This window comes from Nicotiana attenuata, unplaced genomic scaffold, assembly GCF_001879085.1.
Source record: "Nicotiana attenuata strain UT unplaced genomic scaffold, NIATTr2, whole genome shotgun sequence".
NCBI classification, from domain to species: Eukaryota; Viridiplantae; Streptophyta; class Magnoliopsida; order Solanales; family Solanaceae; genus Nicotiana; species Nicotiana attenuata.
Window position 1 is genome coordinate 470,992 of NW_017670686.1, and position 26,745 is coordinate 497,736.

Here is a 26,745-nt window from a genome sequence, read left to right on the forward strand (position 1 = left end):
ATGTTATTATTGATTACACAAGTGCTACAATCAATGATTGTAATATGTTGGAGGCCTTCTTGCTTAACTTTGATGATGACGAGATGGATGGTTTTATGGAATGTGTGAACTCTTTGCGAGGAATGGGGTCGTGCAACTATGCACCCCGAAAATTGTCCTTGGATCTGGAAAACAGGACAACTTCTCCTACAAAGGCTTCTATTAAAGATTCTCCTACATTGGAGTTGAAGCCATTGCCTCTACATCTTCGGTATGAATTTTCTTGGTCATTGTTCTACTTTACCAGTTGTTCTTTCCTCTTGTTTGACTAACGTGCAGGTAGATTCCACTTTGGCGGTGCTACAAAAATAGCAAGAAGGCTATTGGGTCGACCTTGGCAGATATTTGGGGGATAAGCCAAACCATCTATTTAACATCAAAGGAGGCAATGAGGCAATGCAAGAAGTTGTCAAAAAGGAGATTATCAAGTGGTTGGATGCCGGGGTTGTCTACCCCATTTTCGATAGTTCGTGGACTTCTCCGGTTCAATGTGTCCTAAAGAAGTGGGGGCATGACGGTGGTCACCAATGACAAGAAAGAGATGATCCCTACATGAACGCTAACCGGTTGGAGGGTGTGTATGGACTATCTCAAGCTCAAAAAAGTCACAAGGAAGGATCACTTTCCACTTCCTTTCTTAGATCAAATGCTCAATAGATTAGCCGGCCGTGCTTTTTATTGCTTTCTTGATGGGTAATCGGGCTACAACCAAATTCTTATTGCTCCGAAAGATCAAGAGAAAAAAAGCCTTTACATGCCCCTATGCTACTTTTTCATTCAAGTGGATACGATTTATTTTGTCCAACGCACCGACGACTTTTCAAAGGTGTATGGTGGCTATTTTCAAGGACATGGTGGATGACTACCTTGAGGTCTTCATGGATGACTTCTCGGTGGTTGGAGATACTTTTGATGATTGTCTTGGAAATTTATATAAGGTGTTGGCAAGATGTGAAGAAACAAATTTGGTGCTCAATCGGGAGAAATGTCATTTCCTGGTTGAGGAACGCATTGTCACTGGCCACAAAATCTCAAAGAATGGAATTGAAGTTGACAAGTCAAAGATTAAGGTGATTTATAAACTTCCACCTCCAATTTCGGTGAAGGGTGTGCGGAGTTTATTAGGCCACACGGGGTTTTACCGGCGTTTCATCAAAGATTTCAATAAGGCGGTGAACCCGTTGTGCAAACTTCTTGAGAAGGACGCAAAGTTTAACTTCAATGATGATTGCATGAGAGCTTTTGAATCGTTAAAGTTCAAGCTGACAACTACTCCCATCATCACCATCCTAAATTGGAGTGTGCCTTTTGATCTCATGTGTGATGCAAGTGACATAGCAGTTTGGGCTGTTTTGGGGCAACGCATCAACAAGATTTTTCATCCGGTCTACTATACTAGTAAGACAATGAATAGTGCCGAAGCCAACTTTACCATTACAGAGTAAGAGCTCCTTGCCATCGTATTTGCAATTGTGATGTTCCGCCCGCACTTGATGGGTGCAAAAGCCATTGTCCACATAGATCATGTGGCACTTCGTTATCTTATGAGCAAGAAGGACTCCAAAGCTCGGTTGATGAGCTGGGTGCTTTTGTTGCAAGAGTTTGATATTGATATCCAAGATAGAAAAGGTAGTGAAAACCAAGTGACAGACCACTTGTCTCGTTTGGAGGAAGAGAGGAGGCCGCATGATGGCCTTAAAATCATTGACTTCTTCCCCGATGAGAAACTCTTGGCTATTTCAATGAAAGAGGTGCCATGGTTCGCAGATCTAGCAAATTTTCTTGTGTGTGGAATCATTCCGGATAAGTTCTCTCCAAACCAAAGGAAGAAGCTTAAATGTGATTGTCAAGATTATTATTGGGATGCCCATACCTCTTCCGGATTTGTACGGATGGGTTGATTAGAAGATGTTTACCGGAAGAAGAGCAAGGTGAGATTCTTGGGACTTATCATTCTTTTCCATATGATGGTCATCAAGGTGGGGCGAGAACGGCAACCAAAGTTCTTAGTTGTGGTTTCTATTGGCCCACTCTTTACAAGGATGCAAGTGAGCAATTGAAAAGATTTGGTGAATGTCAACGGGCCGGTGGAATCTGAAAGAAAAATGAAATGCCTCTCACTACCATTTTGGAGATTGATATTTTTGATGTGTAGGGTATTGACTTCATGGGTCCTTTTATGAGTTCCTGTGGAAACAACTACATCTTGGTCGCGGTGGATTATGTGTCCAATTGGGTTGAGGCCATTGCTCTACCCAAAAATGAGGCGAGAAGTGTGGTGGCGTTCTTGAAGAAAAATATTTTCACAAGGTTTGTACTCCATGGGCTATTATAAGCGATGAGGGTCAAATTTTTGTAACAAAGCTTTAGACACATTACTTGGCAAGTATGGTGTTACTCACAAAGTCACAACCCCATATCATCCACAAGCTAGTGGGCAAGTAGAAGTCTCCAACCAGAAGATAAAGAGTATTTTGTCCAAAATGGTGAATGCTAATCGGACAGATTAGTCCAAGAAGCTTGATGATGCATTATGGGCTTATCGGACGGCTTACAAAACACATATCGGAAAGTCACCATACCGGTTGGTGTTCGGAAAAGCTTGTCATCTTCCGGTAGAACAAGAGCACAAGTCCATATGGGCTCTAAACAAGTTAAATCTTGATTTGGATGTAGCCGATAACTTGAGGGTTGCACATTCGAATGAATTGGATGAGTTCTGATACCATGCTTATGAAATTTCATCCTTGTACAAAGAAAATATGAGATATATTCATTACAAATACATTTGGAACAAAGAGTTCAAGGTGGGCGATCTTGTATTGTTGATTAACTCAAGGTTGAGGATGTTTCCCAGGAAGCTAAAGTCTAAATGGAGTGGTCCTTTTGAAACTGTGGATGTGACACCTTTTGGTGCATTAGACTTGAAGAGCAAAAAAATAAAGTATTCCGAGTCAATGGTCACCGGGTGAAGCAGTATTTGGGAAAGGATGGAGATAGCCACATTGTGGAGGTCATTCATTTCAGTTGATGGTATTATGCGTCGTGCTACAACATTAAATCAGGCGCTTCTTGGGAGGCAACCCATGTTTCTTTTCCTTTTTCTTTTGTAGTTAGGTTTTATTTTTGTTCTAACTTGATTTGAAGTGTGCTACAGGGCTGAGTGTGACTTACAAGAATTATGGACGGAAAATTTGGCTAAGTGTTCTAAGAATTACGGACCACAGTTTATTTGTGTGGACCACACTTTTATGGTTGTTGTAGCAAAAAAGCAGTGCGGCCATGCTAGCGACCGCACAATTATCTTGAGGATCGCATAAATGAGAGGTTGAAAATACCAACTCTGTGAAGTTTTATCCTGTCAGAGAAAAGGGCGATATGCGATCGCACAGAAAATTGTGCGGACCACAGATGAGCTGCTAAGATGAAGGCACAAGGTAACAGATTGCGGACCGCACATGAAAATGTGTGGACTCTCTCGCTCTTGTTTCCCTTAGCAAACCAACTGTATAAATAGAGGAACAGGGCCAATTGTTATGTTATTCACCCTCTGAACAAAAAATTGTGCTCTGTTGAAATTTCTTGGTGATTTCATTAGTCACTCATTACACACACTCTATCTGGTATGCTTCAAATTTCGCATTGAAATTCTTAGTTTAATTTGTAGACTTTTTAGTTCTTTCTAGGCCATTTGTTACTCAAGTTCAATTGCGTATCCTTGTGGGGGTAAAATCTGAATTGGCTTAATTGAATACATGTTCTATGGGGACTGGGTTAGCATATTTTCATGTTTATATAATGTTGCCATGCCAAATTGTGCACGAAATTGAAAAACCTAGATAGAAAAAATTGATTTGTTCTTAATTTTTAAATTTTGCGGCAGCACTTGAATCTGTGCGGTCTGCAGATACTGATTTTTGGGAAACATAGTGAAAAAAAGGGATTTGCAACCACAAGTTAAAATGTGCAGACCACAAAATCCCATTGTGGCCGCAGAAGAACACTTTTCCTATCATTAGAGAGTCCATACCTTGAGACTCCAATGTGCAGCCGCAAGGTTAATTATGCAGACCGCTGAAACCATGTTGCTGCCACACATTAGCCAATTCACTATCATCAGAGAGTCTGCATTTTTTGGGTATTAGAGGTGCGGGCGCAAGTTAAATTGTGCGGACCACACTTCATTTTTGTGGCCACGACAAAATTGTGTGGTCCGCGATTCCCCATCTGCAACCGCAAATGAAATAGCACGGACCGCAGATCACTTCTCTACGCGCATAATCTAATTGTGTACCCTCACCGTGTCTTCTAGTTTATATCTTACTTATATTTCTCCTGTGTATGTTTGAACATTGAATTGCAACTAAAAATCGTCTTTTCTTGATACAGACAATGGTTCGATCTAGGTGACGAGGCGACACTTCTAAAGGGAGAGGTGAACCTTCACGGGGTTGAGGCAAGAGTTCCTTAACCCTTGGCCAAACAAAGAAAATAAGGAATAAAACAACAGCCGGTAGAGCGATAGGTTCATATCTCTCCAAGACGAGCTCATATTTCCCGTCTAGGGATTTATCAGAGGACAACTCAGCCTCTGTTCAGGAGAAGCCGGCCATTTAGTCCAGGCTGCAAGGGAGATACCAACTACGGGACGAGCTTCATCTCACAGCACTTCCGACGAATCGGAGAGTGATATCCAAGCTTCTGAGCCATCGTTTACACTAGCTTTGAGGCACAGAATGCACCAGTTCATGATACTCCTGATGATGGCAGAGGGGAGATGCTACAGCTGCCAGATATGAATGAACAGAGAAGAAAGATGTTTTAGAGGACCGCTTTGTCAGCCTGGCTGTCTTCACCAGCTTCTGTACATGGTGGCCAGCAAGGTCACTAACTCTTGAGCGACAATGTCTGTTGACAGATTTGGAGAGGTAGAACCCAGCTGTTTTGAGACAGTTCAGGGAACGTATGGGGTGGATGTGGTTTACTCAGAGTGTAGTGGATGCTAGATCCTTGCCAGTGAATTCAATGGCAATGTGGCACATATCAAAAAGGGGACAAAGGTGACCAAAGAATGTAACCTCAAAGTATGGTTTGATCATCATACACTCAACACGTACTTGGGCTTCGAAGATGTTGGGCCGAAGGATATTTGGAGAAGTGTGCAATGGGAGACGCAGTCCAACCTTGGTTAGAAAAGATTCTAGCAGCACAAGGGCCACCACCACCATGGATTGCCGTTGTGGTTCCTATCCACCGGAGCACTCTGAGTTTTGAAGCGAAGGGGTGGCAAACCTTTGTCTAAAGCAGACTGGACTCGAGCCAGAATGAGACTCACCTTCTGATTCCTCGGGCACTTCTGGTTGCTTCTATTATGGCCGGGTGCCAATCAATGTGGGTACCGTGATGTCGGCCAACACCTCAATGATCGCTTGGCAAGATGACTCTTCCTACCCGTATCCAACACTATTAAAGAATATCTCACCGATGCAAGGGTAGAGCCGAGGGATTATGATACAAAGGTGAAGCCGAAGAATCCTTTCTCTTGGAACTCACCGATGGGTGCGAATAACCTGAAAAGGAAAGTTCAGGCTTCTACCTCCACATGCAGTCTGATGAGCCAGTCGTGGTTATTGCCGAGACAGTTGATGCTCGATCCGCTTTGGTCGAGCCTTCCTCTAGTGCCGCAGCTACGCCTCCACCATCATCTACAGCCCCTACTGCAGCTCCTGCCACAGCACCCACCTCAGCTTTGAAGCTAGTGCCCTTGCCTACTATTCCACTATCTGACTGTGAGTCTCCTACACATTGGCAAGTCTCAACAACTGGATGTAGACAGCTATTGTAAAGCTGTTTGTGTTGCCCAGTACTATTGCAGCGCACTCTACTGCTTAGGAACCTCAGCTTCCACCGACCGTTGATGAGACATTGAAGAAGCATCTGAAGAACCAGAAGACAATTATGAACACCTTGGTACAACACGGGTTAGTGATTGAAGAGATGGGAAAGGAAGTAAAGAAGATGAAGGTCCCAGACCAGCAAGAAGATAGTGGATAAGCTCCGGAAAAAGGTGAACAAAATTGCTACAATCGGAGACTTTCCCTGTGACATGCTGCTTGACCAGCACCAGTCTGCCCCAGATCCTTCAGCCCTATATGTACTGGTAGCACCAGCTGGCCAATCTGAAGAGCTAGACCTTCCTGCTGACACTGCTAAGGTAGTGCAGCAGATGTTCGCCAACCCAACCACACATAGAGTCAAGGATGATGAGATCCAATTGACCTATTCGGAGGGCGATGACATTACTGGGGACACAGAGATATCCAAGGAGCCATAGGGAGTTTTCTTCACACTTCCTGCTTTTACTTTTATTTTTCTAAGCATTGGGACAATTCTTATTTTATCGTCATCCATATGATCGTTGGAGGGGTCGATGTTCCTCAAGGTTCGATGATGAAACGCACCAAAGTGTCAATCACAAGAGAAAAACAGACTCGAGACTACCTGCCAGAAGGGACTCTATCAACGACGAGGATGCAGAAGGAATCATGCAACCCCATAATGATGCACTGATAATTGTTGTACTTATGAATAAAACTCGATTTAAACATGTGCTAATTGATCCAAGTAGCTCGGCCAACATCATTCAATCGAGGGTTGTAGAACAACTTGGACTACAGGACCAGATCGTACCTACGGCCTGAGTGCTAAATGGATTCTACATGGCTTGCAAAACTACTAAAGAAGAAATAACATTGACGGTAAACGTAGCCGGTACCCCCCAGGAGACAAAGTTTTATGTAGAGTGGACATGAGATACAACGCTCTATTCGGAAGACCATGGATCCATAATATGAGGGTCGTGCCCTCGACCCTGTACCAGGTATTAAAATTTCTATGCCAAAGGGGATAAAGATGGTTTACGGGGAACAACCCACCGCAAAGGAGATGTTTGCCGTCGATGAAGTGATTCCAATATCAACACTCTCATCAACAAAGGACTCAGGTTTGAAAACAAAACAGAAAGCCAAATAGCAATCATCGATGCCAGCCTTGACCCAATCGGGGCATGCAAGGATTGATGAAAACAATGACTACAGGGTTCCTTGATCCTTTATCGCCCCTAATGATTCCGTTGCTACCAAATCAACAGTCGAAGAGATGGAGCAGGTTGTGCTGATCAAACATCTGCCTGATCAAAAGGTATACCCGAGCACGGGGCTAACTCCCAGACTCAGGAAAAAACTCGTTCAATTTCTTACAGCTAATATGGATTGTTTTGCTTGGTCCCATCTCGATATGACAGGGATCCCACCAGAGATCACTACTCACAAACTGAGCTTGGACCCGAAGTTTTGTCTGGTGAAGCAGAAAAGGAGGCCCCAGTCCGGGATCAAGCATGCCTTCATCAAGGATGAGGTAACTAAACTCTTTAAAATAGGCTCCATCCGGGAGGTCAAATACCCAGAATGGCTAGCAAACGTAGTAGTAGTTCCTAAGAAATGAAACAAACAAAGAATGTGTGTAGGTGATAAAGATTTAAATAAGGGATGCCCCAAAGATTCTTTCCCTTTGCCTGACATCGATCACATGATCGATGCCACGGCAGGCCACGAGATTCTCTATTTTTTCGATGCCTCTTCCGAGTACAACCAAATACAAATGAACTCGGGTGACCAAGAAAAAATATATTTCATCAGTAAGTATGGCACATACTGTTATAATGTAATGCCATTCGCATTAAAAAATGCCAGTGCCATTTACCAACGACTAGTGAACTGAATGTTCGAAGAACAAATAGGAAAAACCATGAAAGTTTATATTGACAAAATGTTAGTTAAGTCCCTGCGAGCAGAGAACCATTTAAAGCATTTGCAGGAAACCTTCAGTATACTAAAGAAATACAACATTAAGCTGAATACTAAAAAGTGTGCGTTCGTGGTCGGGTCTGGTAAATTTCTCGGATTCATGGTATCTAACCGAGGGATCGAGATCAACCCCGACAAGATCAAAGCTATTGAGGATATAACAGTAGTGGATAATGTGAAGGTTGTACAAAGGATAACCGGGCGCATTGCAGCCCAGGGGCGATTTAGTTCGAGGTCGTCCGATAAAAGCCATTGATTTTTCTCGTTACTAAAAAGGAAATACAACTTTACATGGACCCCAGAATGCCAGCGGGCCTTAGAAGAACATAAGTGATACTTATCGAGCCCGCCATTGCTTCACATGCTAGGGGCAGACGAACGACTATACTTATATCTAGCAGTATCGGAAATAGCTAAGTGGAGTCCTAGTTCGGGAAGAGCAAGGTACACAATTTTCGATTTATTTTGTTAGTAGAAACTTCGGTGATGTCGAAACTAGATACCCTCACCTAGGAAAATTGGCACTCGCCTTGCTAAGTGCCTCTAGAAAACTGAAACCATATTTTCAGTGCCATCCTATATGTGTTGTGACAAACTACCCATTACCAGATATAATGAATAAACCTAAACTCTCGGGGTAATTGGCCAAATAGACCGTGGAAATCAACTGGTACGATATCGATTATCAACCCCGAACAACCATTAAATCCCAAATTTTGGCAGATTTCGTAGCAGATTTTTTGCCGGCCCTAATACCCGAAGTCGAAAGAGAGTTGTTGCTAAACTCGAGAATGTCTTCAGGAATCTGGACCCTCTTTACGGACGGAGCCTCGAACATAAAAGGATCCGTACTTGGCATCGTTCTTAAGGCACTCACAAACAATATAGTTAGGCAATCTATTAGAACTTTAAAATTGACTAACAACGAGGCCGAATATAGGCCATGATTGCAGGTCTCGAACTGGCTAAACGCGTGGGGGCAGAGTTGATCGAAGCTAAGTGTGACTCCCTCCTTGTAGTAAATCAAGTTAACAGAACTTTCGAAGTAAGAGAAGAATGAGTGCAAAGATACCTAGAGAAGTTACAGGTAGCATTACATCGATTCAAAGAGTGGACTTTGCAGCACGTGCCTCGAGATCAAAACAGTGAAGCCGATGCCCTTGCAAACTAAGGATCATCGATCGCAGACGATGAGCTCAACTCGAGGGCAGTCGTACAGCTCATGAGGTCGGTAGTAGAGGAAGGTCATGCCGAAATAAACTCCACAAGATTAACTTGGGATTGGAGAAATAAATACATATAGTATTTGAAGACCGGGAAACTTCCCTCAGATCAAAGAAATTGAGGGCGCTGCGCACAAAGGCAGCCCGATTTAGCTTGTCCGAGGACGGAACCTTCCTGAGAAGAATGTTCGATGGACCACTAGCAATATGTCTGGGATCGTGATATACCGAGTATGCTTTGAGGGAAGTCCATGAAGGTACATGTAGGAACCACTCCGGCGTTAAATTATTAGTTCCAAAGGTAATCAGAGCCAGCTATTACTGGGTCAATATGGAAAAAGATGCGAAGGAGTTCATACAAAAATGTGATAAGTGCCAAAGAAATTCTCCGATTATTCATCAACCAGGGGAGATGCTGCATTCGGTTTATCGCCGTGGCTGTTCATGAAGTGGGGGATGGACATCGTCGGCCCTCTTCCATAAGCACCAAGTAAGGCTCAATTTTGACTTATTTATGACTTACTATTTCTCTAAGTGGGTTGAAGCACAGGCATACGAGAAGGTCAGGGAGAAGGAAGTCATCGACTTCATTTGGGACAACATCATATGTCGGTTGGGGTAACCATCCAGAATTGCATGTGACAATAAAAAAAAATTTATCGACAGTAAAGTGACCAAATTTCTCGAAGACCAAAGATCAAAAGGATCTTCCCAACACCTTATCACTCTAGTGGGGACGAAAGAGCCGAATCGACCAACAATACCATAATCTAAAACCTTAAGAAAAGGTTAACTGACGCTAAAGGAAAATGGAAAGAGATCCTGCCCGAAGTTGTTTGGGCATATTGCACAACTTCGAAGTCCAATACCGGGGCTACCCGATTCTCATTGGTTTATGTCACTGAAGCTCTAATACCGGTCCAAGTCGGGGAGCCGAGCATCCGATTTTGATATGTAATGAAGGAATCGAATGACGAGGCCATGAATACAAGTCTAGAGCTATTGGATGAAAGGCGTGAAGCTGCCCTTGTTCGATTGGCCGCCCAAAAGCAACGGATCTAAAGGTACTACAATCAAAAGACCAACCTTCGATACTTTAATGTCGGGGACTTAGTACTAAGGAAGGTCACATTAAATAGGTAGAATAGCCTGGAGACACTTGTACTTGTTCCGGTTTGTCATCCCGGTCCCTACACTTTATAAAGTTTCACCTAGGCACTTCAACTTAATCAAAATAAGATTTTTAAACCCTTCTGACCGTTGACCGCGCTTACGTGGCATTGATATGGCTGAGGTGGACAAAATGAGTGATTTACACGCACCTAAGGTGCGTGAGCTGATGACTTTTCTTTATTCAAAAATAAAAATTAATAAATAAATAAATAAAATATGTTCTGCCCCCATCCCTCCCCCTTAATTCTCACCCTTTCCCCCTCCTCTTCTTCTTCAGCCCTTCGGTCTACCCACCTTCCCCCCTCCCTTCAGCCCTTCGTTTCCCCCCCCCCACCTCCCCCATGTTCTTCTTCTTCAGCCCTCCGTTCTGCCCTTCCCCCCCCTTCAGCCCTCCGTTCTGCCCCCCTCTTTTCAGCCACTCGTCCCCCCCCCCCCCCATTAACATGACACTTCACTTCTCTAAGGTAAAGCAGAGTGAAATTCCATGATCATGGTGTTAATTAACTTTATTTTTCATAGTTTTTTAAAGCCCAATTAACGAAATTCCTTCAGAATTCAACTGAATATTCTGTCTTCTATTGAAACTAGCAGGAGAAGGGTCCAACAATGGATCTTCTAAATTCTGTTTCCTCATTTCTCTATGACTAACAGAATGGCCACGGGGGGAGAGAGGGAGAAAAAACTCAAAAGTCCTATGTCGCCCCCCTCCTCGTACTCATGGTGGAGGAGCCATCGCAGGTGGGTTATTGTTTTAAGAAGGTTGAGGGGGTGGGTTTGAAGAAGGGAAGAGGGGTTTTCTTTAATTTTAATTTTTTGCTTTTTTATTTTATTTTTTGTTTATGAAATTAAAAATTTGTTAAACAATATTATTTTGGTATAGAATCTGATGTGGATGCTGATTTGTCATCCACGTCAAGCAAGTGAGCATCACACGATTTTGGAGGTGTTTAAAAGTCTTGTTTTGATTAAGATGAAGTGTCTGGATGAAACTTTATGGAGTGTAGGGACCGGGATGACAAACCGGAACAAGTACAGGTGTCTCGTAGGCTATTACTGCCCATTAAACACCCGGAATCCAAATGAAGGGGAATCGGGTCCAAACATGGAAGGGCCATACCAGATTGTTGAGATCGCAAGGAAAGGGTCCTATAAGCTCAAAACGATAAACGGAGAACAACTACCGAACAATTGGAACGTAAATCATCTTAAATGATGTTACTGCTAAGGTACAACCCATTTCAATTCTTTGTATTTTTGGACTAACACTTGCAGGCGATCGACAAGGAGCGGCACGATGTCTTTAGGTCTGAAAGCACGCGTTGCACTCTTTTTTCCATGAACCGTTTTTGTCCCAATTGTGTTTTTCTGCAAGGTTTTTCACGAGGCAACGATGGATCGTGCTAACGTAGAATTGAAGGACCATCACGAATCGGTGTCAAAGACAGACTAATAGTATCTGAGGTCCCTCTACAATCAACCTCGAATACTGGGGGGCATTACCCTTGGATGTCAACTTTTTGCGAGGAAATTACTTCGTAATTGCAGGGTCTCGATAGGTAAGATTTGTTGTAAGGGCCAAACGGTCAAACGAACTGTTCCTACATAGGTTGCTCGAGCCTTGGCATGAAACATGTACGCATGTGTAACCATTTTTCATAAGAATAAACAGAAGTACTTTCCTTGCAATTATCTTATGTTTTAGAAAAAAAATTCTACTTTATAATTTCGTACTTAAGATCTGTTAATGAAACGAGCTCAAGGGCTTATTATAACCAGAATTCAGATGATCGCCCCCACACTCGAGTACTGGCATCCGAAAAACAATCTCGAACAGATCAAACTATTAATTATCGGGGGCACAAGACCTCTCAGGCAACCCCCAAATTTTAAAGGCCACAACCATTCCCACTCGGTGATTGTTATCTTAGGAAAGCCTGGATAACTCGGGAAATCAAGCTCACTGGGCAACACCCGAATTAAAAGGCTACGGCCACATTAACACGGCTTGGAGACGTCCGAGAACCGTAACAAACCTTCGAAATTTCATAACCGGTTTTACCTCGACAACTTACGATCTGAGTTACTTAGTTTGGGAGAAGGTTCCCAGTATCCCCAAACTTTCAAGATGACTCAAAATAGAAAATAATGTGAAGGCAGGATTGTTCAAATTTACACAGCCCAAGCCATTTCGTTCCAACCTTTGTGAATACAAGTAATAAAGCAAAGGAATATTCGAAAGCCAAAAGGGAAAAGAAAGCCTTGTAAATATTTACAAGATAGTCTTTTACAAAAGCCAAAATGGCTTAATTTGAAAATTTTTACAATGGACGAAATGGCCTAAAAAGATGCAAAAGAAAAGCAAAAAATATAAAGGCCTGAGTGGCCTGGTCTTCATCAGAGGAAACATCTCCGCCCTCGAGATCTTCCCCGCCTTCAGACTCACTTAAACTATCTGAGTCTATCTCGCAAAGGCCATCTTTCGAGCCCTAGCTTCCTCTCCTTTGGCGTTCTCAAGTTCTGCCTGTATATCGAAGCCCTGAACATGGACTCCCTCGAGGGCTTCGCTTTAAGCTTGCCACTTTGCACGATCCACTATGCTTTTGGACTGTGCCTGGATGGCCTCGGCGTTAACCTTATATTGGGTCACTTGAGCATCGGCATTGGTGTTGTCCACGGCCACCTCATATTTTGCCACCTCGAGCTTATTGGCCAAGTTTGCTAATTGAGACTGAAGCTCCTCGATTTTCTTGACCTGCACCGAGGCCTTCTCTCTTGCAGCTCGGAGCTGGATTTTGGCCAATCTAGTTGTATTTGGGCACCTTCCCTTTTCGAGGCTAAGATGTCCATATTTTTCTTGAACTTCTCAGCCTCAGCTCGAATTGTATCTACTTGTTGCTGAAGCTCCCCAATCTGTTCATGCCTCTGCCAGACCTTGACAATCGGATCGTTAGTCATTATTTCCAATTTGTCTTCATTATCGTGAAGCACTCACATACCTGCTCGGCCATCTCGGCATGCTCATCCCGAGCCGTTACTAGATCAGCCTGAAGCTTCTCACTGAGAAGCTTGTAGGTATCACATTTCTCGGTGAGGTCCCAGACCTCGACCTCGTGATTAGCTAATTCCTCCCGATATTGGAGGAAAGCCTAGTGATGCCGCACCGAAGTCTAAAAGCATAAGGGAAGATGTTACATACAGCTTTAAAAGTTAGAATATATTAAAAGAAAAGACATGCGTATTTACCGAATTTAATGCTAGTTGGGCTTCATTGAATAGGTAGGGGGTTTCCACCTCGTCCATCACTGCCTGATCTTCTTCGGTCACTAAACACCGAAGGTAACAGGCGACCCTCGTAGGGGCAGAGAAAACTCGGGCATCCCCTGAGATAGAAAATGCTATTGACCGTCTTCAGTTAGGATTAACACTTGGGGCCGGGAATTGATCCACCCATTTTGAGCCCGACGAATACTCGATTGCACCCAACGATGGCTCTTTCCTTGGCACCGGCAGGTCACCGAGCCCGGTGACGTCATCTAAAGCAGCGGCTTCGACCCCATCCAAGAAGCCATGGATATCAGTCACCCCCTGGGCTCAACATACTTGCCTCACGAAGCATGGTGTCCGAAATCTGAGGATACCCACCGATGTCGATCGCTCCTAGTTCATCTATCGAAGCACTTACCAAAACTCGGGAACCATCGCGCACGGTCTCTCTCTCAATCCCCCTAACTTGGGGTAGGATGGGCTCGACCCTTTCTGGCTCGGAAGCTTTAGCCAGAGCTGTCTCACCGACCTCCTCATGTCGGGATATTTTAGCTTTAGCGCCCGCCGGTTCGAGAACTTTTTGTATGGTGACACCAGCCCGCACGCGGGCCACCAGTTTGGATTTATCTCACTGACCTCCTCTTCATCGGTTTCTTCTTTTTCGGGCCCGAGGAACTTGGAGCCCCTTTCCATTTCTTCTCTTTGGCCTGCTTCGGAGAAGGTCGTCGGGGAAGGACTGCTTCACCTCTGGATGGGGGCCTCATTGCAACATCCTTCCCGAGGCTTACAAAGGAAGAAAGACGAGTAAGATCGAAAAGAAGCCTGAATGATAACCGTTCTAAGAAACAAAATTACCTTGATTGTGGGCCTCCCATCGACCCTTCGATAACTCCATCCAAGCATGCTCGGAATATGGTCTCTGCTACACCAGGCCCTTGACCCATTTCTTGAGATCGAGGACTAGTTCCGGCACATAAGCCACAGCTGCAACACCAAAAACAAAGATGAGGAAAGAAGATAAGAAGTAAAACGAAAAAATTGGACATTCAAGGCAAAGTAATACTCACGATTCGTTTTCTATTTCTCAGGAAACGACTTTTCTTCAGTAGGGATCGGGTCCGAAGTGCTTATTCAGACAAATAGGCCCATCCAACCTCGGTCACGAGCCTCGTCTATGCTTGAGAATGAGGCCTTGATGGCCCGGCGAGCAAGCTTGATGAGCCCTCCTCGATATATTCTAGGACTGTAAAGGCACATAAGGTTATCGAGGGTGAAAGAACATTCCTCGATTTTGCTCATGAAGAATCGGAGGAGAATCACTATTCTCCAGAAGGAAGGATTGATCTGGCCAAGGGTCATGTCAGACCTCTTGCAGAAGGCGACGATGACAGGGTCTAAGGGACCCAACATGAAAGGGTAAGTGTAAACACTTAGAAAACCCTCTACGTGGTTAGTGATCAACTCCTCAGGTGAAGGTACCACAACCTGTTTATCGACCCAGTGACAATCCTCTTTAACTTTGGGAAGGAGATCATCGATATCGTGCATATGTACCTCAAGACCGGTTCACATCGACCAGGTACTGTGGAGGTCTTTTCAGTCCTAAAATCGGCGAGAGTAGGGCGCCCTCCGGAACAAAATACTCAAGGGGATATTCCGCCGTAGCTCCGTCGCCGGTGGGCCGTGAAGAAGAGGCGTCTTTCTTTTGTGATACAGTTTTGGAAGTCTATGCCATTAGAGATCAGAAGAAAAGGGAACTAGGATGGTATGCGTTTTGCTTAAAGTTCAAGAAATTTGGGTACAAAAATTGTAAAGTGAAAAGATTTTTGAAGAGAAGCAAGGATGGGCGAAGCTTTGAACGTAAAGTCTGAATAGAGGAAGGTTACAGTACTTATAGCTTGCCGGCGACGGATCAGAACTCATGGTGGCCGACCAGCAACTGACAGGAATTTAATACCTTGGTAACTGGACCGACCGGATGTTTTGAGTTGTTGCTTACGTCACGATCGGGTGTATCAGTGACGTTCGACGTTTATGTCATGGTCTATCGAGGCGGAGCTTAGAAATTCATGTCGTTTCTTGTCATCTTTTTTTCAACAAATGAGGGGACTATCTGTATACGGTCAAAACCGAGATTGCCCTTTTGTATTACTAATCAAGAATGGAACATGACAGGCCTAGTTTCGACTTCGTGTTCTATCGAACCATGATGCAAAAATAGATTATTGAGTTCATGACCCAGAGACCGATCGAGATTGAGATCGACCAAGATCGAGACCGAGCAAGATAGAGATCGAGGAAAGCTTACCGAGACAATTAACAGAAAGCCAAAATATTCGCAATCGTGCGATCGCGGTGGGAATCCCGGCACGTATCAAGAAGAGGCTGATTAATTAGTTAATCATGGGATTTCATACCTCATATAGGATTGTAACAAGAGTAAGACTCCCCTACAATATAAAGGGGGTCTGATCATTTGTAAAGCATCATTATATTCACGCAATACAAAGCAATATACTGTCACCTTCTAGCTTTCACTATCTTGTTATTCTGTTCATTAGCCAGTTGAAACATATTTGGTTCAAGGGTGACCGAACTCGAGGGACAAGGCTGTTCAATTTTTGTGGTTTGTATTTATTCTTTAATCGTCACTATCAATATTAATTTATTCTTCTTAATTTGTACCAAGTTATATCACGTGTCCTTAAAACCGCGTATAAATTCAATTGTTATCCTATTCTAGAGTAAATAACCCCAATCAACAAAACAAGCATTAACCTCTTTATCCTACTAGGCAAACACCTTTGTTATGGTCACATCCCCGGGCCTTTAAACTATTTGGAAAAACAACAAAAACATTCATGTGTAGTGTATTTTCCTTAGCTTGCAATCATTAGAGTAATAATAGAAATAAAAACCTCTGTCGTGGAAGTGCAATCTTAGGTAGTCCATTCGCTTGCCTCAAACATATACTCCTAACACCTCTCATAACTCTCCGTGGAAATCGACCCCGACTCTTGTTGGGTACTATTCCTCTAACAACCGTTTCCACTAATCTATTGAGTGCGGATTTGTAAGGCCCCGTAAAATTTTTACTGTAAAACCCGAAATATGGTAGTGCCAAGTTAAGAATATGGGTTAGGAATTCATAAAATTCTTCGCGGCGAGCTTGCTCACCGCGGCTCGGACCTTTTGGGTGATCTGTGCATTAAAAAGTTAAGGAATTTATTTTTCAGAAGAGCGCGTTTTTGCGGCCCACTATGCGGCCGCATAATAACAATGCGGGCCGCATATCTGCCGCAGAGTGGGTCAGTGTGTTGGCTAACTTAAGGACAACTATGCAGCCAATTATGCAATCGTGTAATCGATATGCGGGCCCCATAGTTGTCGCATAGCCTCCTTGGGATTTTTGTATAGGGCAGTTCTGCGGTGCATTATGCGACCGCAGAACAGGTATGCAGACCGCATATTGGTCGCATACCCGAGCAGTGTATCCAGGTATTGAGGGCCACTTTTGCGGTCGCTTTTGCGGGCCACATATTAGTTATGCGGTCGCATATGCGACCGCAGATTTAGTCGGGGCTCCTATTTTCTAACATTTAAAACCCGACCCCATTCCGTTAAAATCACCCCATTAGACCCTCTTGAGCTAACTTCTACTACATTTAGAGTGAGAGCAAGAGTTCTAGAGGGAGAACATGATCCCCACCAAGCCTCTACTCAATCCATGCCCAAATCCTTGAATATTATCAAGTAAAGTTACTGGGTCCTCATCCTAAGAGGTAAGAACTTGTGCTCTAACCTTTGATTTCGAAATTCCTACTAAAATAAGTAATTAACAAATGGGTTCATGGGTATAAGGAATGATTGTCTTGCATGCATGAATGATGAAAGGGTATGGGGAGATTGTGAGCTAAGAATGTAACAAATGGGGTGTAGGATAATAGAATTTTTCACAAAAGGACCTTAAATTTCATAATGCACACTTAGTGCTTGAGAGTATGTTCAAGTGAGCTAGAATCTTGATTATCTCTCTAATTTTTGGATCAACTTGTAATTCTCATAAAATAGATCGAGGTGGCTAAGAGTTCCGGAATTATTGTAAGAATTTAAGAAAAAGCTCCATTGAGGTATGTATGGCTAACCCTCTTCTTCTTAGAATTGAACTCTTGGTGTCCGAATAATTGGCGTGAGTCCGAATTGATCATACTAATTGGTTTGCCTTTATGTATTGGGGTGAAAGATTTATGTTCCATGTTTGTTCTAAGTGTTGCCCTGAAATCATGCTATTTGAAAATGCGATCATGTTCTCCAAGCTTCCCTTTTGTTTTCTTTTCTTTTCCTTGTGTGCGCATGCCTTATTTGATAGCACTTGTTGAGATGGTTATTGACGATATTTGGGCAAATAATAAAGAGAAAGACTTGAATTATAAAACGTGTCCAAGTGCCAAGAACTACTTAATAAATGGGGCTGCTTGTGTCAAGTAATGAAAGATGGAAAGAAATGTAAATGAAATGGATGATTGAAAGAGGATATGTCCCAAGTGAGATGGCATAGCCGATCGGGCCGAGATCGGATGCCATGCTGTACACATGGTGGCATTTATGTTGGACTTCTGTTATCATTATGAATTTTGATTTGTCTCACTTGGGATAGCTTAGCCGGTCGGCCCGAGACCAGACTCCGTGTAAACTCACGATGGCATTATGGGTTATGGCACTTGGAACTAAGGAATATTAACCTAAAGGAACGGAAAGACTTAACCGGAACTATGTGAACCTTAATTGGTGTTTCCTAGTAATCCTGTGAAGTACTTGTTGATGTTATAACTGCTTTCTATTTGTTCACTACTCATCCTATTTAGAGTTGTGTTTGCCTTACATACTAGTACTATTCGACAGTACTAACGTCCCTTTTGCCGGGGACGCTACATCTTTGAATGGATTGTACACGGTGAAATCGGAGGGTCCAATTTCCCGTCATTAAGGATTCCAGCAGATCATCTCGAAGCCTCGAGGCCGCAAAGCTGTGACCGAGTTCCCTCCCTCGAGGCTTGTCGTTGCCCGGCCTAGAGGCATTATTGACCGTGGCAAGGGTAAAGACGGGGAGTTCCCAAGACACGCAGCTAAGTCTTACAAAGCCTAGCCGGCCTACTCTGAACGACCTACTCTGAACCCGAATTAGGGTGTCATGTCTAGCCATCCCATCTCCATATCATTACAATTAATGTATTTTATACCGTGTAGGGATTCCCCTTCTATATAAAGGGGATCTTTGTCATTTTGTAAAAGGCGGTTGTTGCTCCAACTACTTCACACGAAATACACAATAACTTTCTCTTTTTTCACTCTAACTTGCTCTCTCGATATTGTTGCTCTTATTTATTATCTTCATATTTGATCTTCATTTATTGCTTATCATTGGTCATAAAGAGCCTTCGCTGATTATTTTACAACTGTTAGCCCTTCCCGGATTGCCCTTAATAGCTCGAGCCCGAGACCAGGAATCAACTTCGAGGCCTCGTATCGGTCAGTCCGAGGCCCCGATTAACTACCTCATCGATTTAATTATAACTCTATTTTAGCTCGCATTTCATCTCAAAACTTCGTACATATATCATCCTCTGCTTAGACAACTAGCATAAATATATATCACGTATTTTTAGAGTCCCATCAACAAATTTAATTATTATTACCATTTTCACGGTAAACAGTTTGGCGCCCACCGTGGGGCTAAAAATAATAGTGATTATTGTCTTGCTGGTTTCATCACATAACGCAAGTTATCTTTCACACTTTTTCTTGTCCAAAATCTTCGGTTTAGGGTTAAAATGTATGGTTCAGTAAACAACAATATTGAGAACCACGGGGAAAATGGTGTGGCTGTTCCAGGTGTTGGTGAGCCGCCACAAAATCTTGAGAATGCGCCAGGACTGATTCTGGCGGACGGAATCTCATGTGACGCTCGGAACGTCGAAACAAGCTCCCACACTAACAGGAGCATACACCAAACAGACCAACAGGAAGCCCAAAAAACCCCAACTCGGGAAGAACGGGAAGTTAGCCTTCATGTTATTTTTGAAATGTTGCAGGCACAATAGCTCGCTTTTGCTCAGTTGCAAAGTCACCAGAAGACTCCTAGCACGGTAGCACCGGAAAGAGCTCCCCCGGCCGAACAGGTACCGGAGAGGTCAAGCAATAATGGGTCGGTAGCCGATCCCGCCATCATAAAAATGCTCGAGGACCTCACCAAAAGGATCGAATCGGGTTAGAAAGTGATAGCAGCCAACGACAAGAAGGTCGAGACTTACAACTCCGGGGTCGACCAATTCCCGGGCGCACCCCCGGTTCTGAAAGGTGTGGATTCGAAGAAGTTCGTGCAAAGGCCGTTCCCTGAGGAAGTGGCTCCGAAACCCATTCCAAAGAAGTTCAAAATGTCAGAACTCCCAAAATACAACGAGACCTCAGACGCCAATGAGCACGTTACTTCCTACACGTGCGCAGTGAAGAGCAACGACCTAAAAGACGACGAGATCGAGTCCGTCTTAATGAAGATGTTTGGGGAAACACTCTCGAAGGGGGCCATGATGTGGTATCACAACCTAGCTCCCAACTCCATAGACTCATTTTCCATGCTGGCAGACTCCTTCATAAAGGCACATGCCGGTGCCATCAATGTAGCAACGAGGAAGTCTAACGTGTTCAAGATAAAGCAGAGGGAGAACGAAATGTTGCGAGAGTTTGTATCTCGCTTCCAAATGGAACAAATGGAACTACCACCGGTCTCCAATGACTGGGCAGTGCAGGCCTTCACTCAAGGCCTGAATGAACGGAGCTCAGTAGATTCAAGGTAGTTGAAAGAGAATCTGATCGAGTATCCCGCCGTAACTTGGTCGGACGTCCATAATCGATATCAGTCAAAGATCGGGGTCGAGGATGATCAGCTGGGAGCCCCCTCGGGCTCAGTATATCCAAGCAGGCTCTTAGCAAAGAACCCGAAGCCAAACAAAGAAAGGTATCAGCCATACACCGAAGACAGGAGGAACGCCCCGAGTCGCAACCCGCCCCGCAACGATCGGTCGATGAACCGAGGACAGAATCCTTGGGGGCTCATCAACAGAGTCGGGTTCGATAGAAACGCTGGGCTAACTGAGGCACCTCGCTTATCAGAATACAACTTCAACATCGATGTATCGGATATCGTTTTTGCCATCAGCAAAATTAGAGACACCGGATGGCCCAGGCCTATACAGTCGGATCCTTCCCAAAGGAATCATAACTTAGTATGTGAATTTCATAACACTCACGACCATAGGACCGAAGATTGCCACCAACTCCGAGAGGAAGTAGCCAGGCTACTTAATAAAGGTCACCTCCTAGAATTCTTAAGTGACCGGGGCAAAAATCAGTTTCGAGAAAGAGAGGCGGCCAAAAAGAACGAAGTGAACGAGCCACAACATGTTATCCACATGATCTTGGGAGGCGTCGACGATCCCCAGGAGCCCATGATGAGAAAGACAAAAATATCCATCACTAGAGAAAAGCGAACTCGGGGGTATATATCCGAGGATGCCCTCACATTCAGCGAAGAGGACTCCGAGGCCTTGTCTCAACCTCATAATGACGCACTGGTAATCTCTTTCTTCGTGAATACATTTCAAATAAAGTGTGTACTCGTGGATCCAGGTTAGCTCGGCCAACATAATCAGGTCGAGGGTAATAGAGCAGCTCAGATTGTTAGACCAAATCGCGCCCGCCACTCGAGTCCTCAACGGATTCAACATGGCAAGTGAAACAACGAAAGGAGAAATCACCCTCCCAGTTAACGTGGCCGGCACGACCCAAAATGTCCAATTTCATGTCATTGAAGGAGACATGACGTACAACGCCTTGTTCGGACGACCGTGGATACACTGCATGAGAGCAGTGCCATCAACCCTCCACCAAATGATGAAATTCCTAACAAAGGACGGGATTAAAACCGTTTACGGGGAACAGCACGCGGCAAGAGAAATGTTCGCGGTGCACGACGTGGCACCGATACCAATATCTCCACTCTCGAAAGAACCAAAGGGCAAGCGAACTACATCATCGGCTAAGCCCGATTAAACATAGTGAAGGACCATACCACGTCCTCATTACAAGCAACAGGGACATACCAGACCTCGAAACATTGCAGGCGCATCCCACGCTAAGGTATAATCATCTCCCTTTTCATTTTATATTTCTCACTAACCCTCATGCAGGCACCCGATCGAAACAACCAGAGCTCTTCCTAACCCGAAGGCCTTAGGTTTCGAAAGCATGCGTTGTACTCTTTTCCTTCGGCCAGGTTTCATCCCAAGAAGGGTTTTACCATCAAGGTTTTTAACGAGGCAACATCTATATGCTACCTAAGGAAGATCCAGACAAATGTTCAAGGCTTCTTTTGCAATCAACCTCGAACACTGGAGAGCATCCCCCCGGAAGATCATCCCCTCGACTAAAAAAAAGGCCAAATGGGGTCCCAAGAAAATGATGTACCGGGCCAAACGGTCGAATGAACCATGTCCGCATAGCCGGGCCCCCGAGGGCGGAGACACATGTACTTGTGCCAAGCAATCAAAGAACACCTTTTGTCAAAGCATCTCATACTCCAAAGGAAACTCATCATTTTCTCCAAAATGATTCCTCCATCAAAAACGTCCCGAATACTCGAGACTGGCGTCAACGATTCGGCATCCACATGACCTCAGGGTCGAAACTCAAAACTCACAAGCCCTCTACGAGGCAGCGTGGAAATCATGAAACACCTCCAAGGCCAAAAGTTCCCCGAACACTCGGGGACTGGCGTCGAAAACTCGAAAATCGCATGACCTCAGGGTCGGAATCTCCGAAATTGTAAGCCCTCAATGAGTCAATACTAAGCGGACGGCTCCCGAGCCAAAACAACCTCGACGACTCGGAGATTGTCACCAATCGCCATTAAGTAAAAAACCCGAGGCCATAAGACCCCGAGCGGGCAGACTCGGTCTCGTAAGACCTCAAGCAAGGCATGAATCACACTTGTACCAAGTATCGACAAAACTGTAAGACCTCAAGTAAGGCATGAATCATACTTGTACCAAGTATCAACAAAACTGTAAGACCTCAAGCAAGGCATGAATCACACTTGTACCGAGTATCAACAAACTGTAAGACCTCAAGCAAGGCATGAATCATACTTGTACCAAGTATCAACAAAAATTTAAGACATCAAAGGCATGAAAATTTTCTAAGACCTTACTACAGGCATTAACTCGATCCCGAAGTTTAGGTTATATATCGAACTTGTACGATCCCTGAAAAGGCATACCCTCGATATGGACACCTAAACTACTACACTCGGGATCAAAAATAGCTCCGGCCAAACACTAATGACTATGGTCATACCGCTGTACCAGCCAAACTAACGCGACTCGGGAATGCCCGACCGTCGCTACAAAATCATAGGCCATTACTTCGAATCTACTTCGAAAAGAGCTGGTTAAACAGGCAACCCTCGACATAGGCAAAAAGAGCATCGACCATGTCAGCTCCAAATCACAAGCTTCAAGCTACTTAGCCTCTGAGCCAAACCTCACGAGGTGCTCGAACATCGCCGCAAACGACTTGAAATCGAGGTTCCTCCCGAACCAATGACGGGTCAGGCAAAACCATTTCAAAAGTCCTTAACGAGAGGAAAATAAAGCCAATAAAAGGTCACTTTCACCCAAAGCGTAAGAGCCATTGTCGCCAGCCTACATAAAAGGTCGCTTCGACCCAAACCGTAAGAGCCATTGTCGCCACCCTACATTAAAAGGTTGCTTCGACCTAAAGCGTAAGAGCCATTGTCGCCAGCTCACACAAACATGAAAACTTGAGGGTCAAATGAGCTCGAGTCGTAACCCGATTCGAAGACAAATCCAAAAATAGTTAACTACATATGCCTCAGGGAAAAGCGTAAGAGCCATTGTCGCCAGCCTAATAAGCCTCAGGGCCACGCACATAAAAGATCGCTTCGATCAAAGGCGTAAGAGCCATTACCGCCAGCCCATGCAAACATAAAAGCTTGAGGGCCAAATGAGCTCGAGTTGAAACCCGACTCGGAGACTAAACCCAAAACAGTTGAGAAAAAGTATAAGAGCTCAAACGCCAGCTTATGCTAAAGGTCGCATCGACCGAGGGCGTAAGAGCCCCCGGGCCAGCCTAATGAGCCCCAGGGCCATATCACGAATCTAAGGATTCTCACCGGCTCTGAGACCAGTTCACCTGGCCAAATGCAAGACAGAAAGGGGTACAGAAGAAGTAAAGCCACAAGGTTTTCTTTTATACACATACGCGAAAAAGCACATTCTCCATCTACAAACATGCTCTGTAAATGCTACATACAAAATGGCAAAATCTACGTCCTACCCCTGGGAACAACGGCCTACTGGCCTCATCTTCACTCTCCTCGGTGTCGAGTAGGAGTAACCAAGCATCACGCTCGTCCGCCCTTGCTCTCGCCGACTCTTTCGAGAGGGCAAAACCCCTGGCGCAGATCTCCTCGAGAATCTTTTTTCGAGACTTGCAACGAGCATATCCTTTGATCCTCTCTTCATGATCGAGGACCCTCTTCAACTCGGCTTGAGCATCGGTAACGTCCTTCAAAAAAATTGCATCACCTGATCAGCCTTAGTTCGGCTCAGTACTGCTCCGGTCCGGGCATCAACGATCTCAGCCCTGACCTTCGAAAGCTCGGATTCGAGCTTCGTGATCATAACCGCTTGAACTAAAGCATTATCACGAGCTAAGCGAAGTTGAACCTAGAAGGCAGGAACTTTTGCCAAAGCATCATTCTCCTCTGAAGCCTGAACCTCCGCCCGAGCTCTTAGCTCATCACAGTCATTCTTGATTCGGTCGGCTTCATCCCGAAGGCGTTCTAGGGCCTCCGTCGTTTTTTGCAACTGGAATAAACAAAGTGTTAGCCTCAGAAGCTAAAAGGCGGAACGCATACGCACCCGGGATGGAAAATTACCTGCTCCATCAAGTAGCTCTCGTAATTCAAGCTCCGGCACGCCTCATATCGCAAGTATGCCAGCTCGGCTTCCTTTTCCTCGCAAAGGAGCCTAAGGGATCTATCCTCATCCAGAGCTTTCCGGAACCTAGGTCAATGATGGAGCAACTCAGACCTAAGACTATCAAAGGCCTGTAGAAGAAAAGTCGATAAGGAAAGCAAGATGCGGGATTCAAAAGTCTTATGTCGAAACTCACCGCAAAGTGAAGCCGGCAGACTTCCTCGAGGACCGAGGGGAAATCTGTTAATCTAGTCCCCTCTGCCCTAGAAAAAGCGACTCCGGCTGAGGCACGGTCGCTCGTAGAAACCACCTTTCCGGAATCAGGAACTACGGACGCAGCAGGCTCAAACAACATTTTTGTCTCGAAGCCCCGACCCCGTTTTGCCTTACTCTAAGCGCCATCGCCCTGCGAATGCTTGTACCGCTTATTATTGTCATTCTTTAGCCCGGAAGCTGGCAACCCCTTCCCTTCTCCGGAGGAGCACGGCCTCGCCTCTGAAGGCTCTCCGATACCTACAACAGCAAGATTAGTACGCAAAAAGTGAAAATGTCTCTCCGAATGAACAAAGGGTAAGGAAAAAGTAGTACACACGCATACCGTGATGTTTTGCTTCCCATCTGCCCCGGGACACAGCTCGCCACCTACGCTCATCACAAGTCGAGTGGGTCGCCAACTTTCGGACCCAATCAGGCAGATCAGGAACGTCGCCCGATGCCTATGAAATCGCTACAGAAAAGGAAAAAACGCGGTTACAAACTAGCCTTCGCCATAAGCAAATATGTGAAGGCACGAGGTGTACCACTTACGTGCATAGTTCCATTCCTCGGGAAATGGCATAAGCTCCACGGGGATAACGTCAGCCATCCGAACCCGGACCAACCGACTCATCCAACCCCGATCTCCATCTTCCTTATCGTCAACAACGAAGGGCATGGTCGACCGACACTGTAAGGTTAGCAGACCTCGGTGGTGAAAGGGCTGATACATCCTAATGAGATGACTGAGCGTAAATTTAACCCCCGCCTTCTCCGCAAAGAACCTCATCATCAACACTACTCGCCCAAAACGACGGATGTATCTGCGCCAAGGTAACCCGATACCATAAACAGAAGTCCAGCACAACCCTATCGAGGGGGCCCAATGTGAAAGGATACGTGTACACGTTCAGGAATCCATCAATATGATCCAAGATGCCCTCATCCGGGGAAAGAGTCCGTAACACTACTCTCTCCCCCCATCCACAATATCTCCTCACTAACTCAAGGTGCCCCTCTCCTATCGAAGAAATAATCTTCAAGGAGGACTCTCTTTGATCCTGAACATCGGGAGCGGAACTCTCCCCTCTCTGCCGAACAGGCCCCAATGTAACAGTCATTGCTATGAAGAAGCGGCATCGTCGCCAATCCCGAGGTGGTACCCGCCCTCGAGGATCTCCATAAAAAAGAAGCCAGGCTTTAAGAAGCCAACGGCATCATCTCCAATCCGGAAGTGGTATCCGACCTCGAGGATCTCCATAAAAAAGAAGCCAGGCTTTAAGAAGCCAACGACATCATCTCCAGTCTCGAGGTGGTACCCTACCTCGAGGACCTCCATCAAAAAGAAGTTAGACTCCAGGAAGCATTTAGCACCATTGTAGGATTCGAGATGGTACCCTGTCTCGAAAGCTCCACTCAAGAAGAAAAATAAGCACTTCGAGCTCCGTCCATAAGGGTTCGACCTCAGGATATCGCCTAAAGTCTGGCGACCCCTCATCTGGGACCTATCTACAATGCCTGAAAGGCTATTTACATCATGTTCAAAGCGAGTTTCCAGGTGCCTAAAGCTAACCCTCACTCGGAGATCGCTCTCGAAAATTTCCAGGCTCGAGGTACTATTTTCGTATGACTCAAGGGTCCCGACGATCCAAATCTATCGGATCAATTCAAGCTTGGCCCGAGGAACAACAGAGGGCTCCGAGAGGTGTCGTTTTTATCAACCGAAGGCCAGAAGGAATACTTGCATCCGGGTTAGATATGGACAATAGTCAGCAGAGGCATACATTCAGAAGTCTCCACAAATGTAAAAAGAATATGGCAAGCATCAAAGACGAAAGTCAAGGAAATATCTTTATATTCATAAACGTT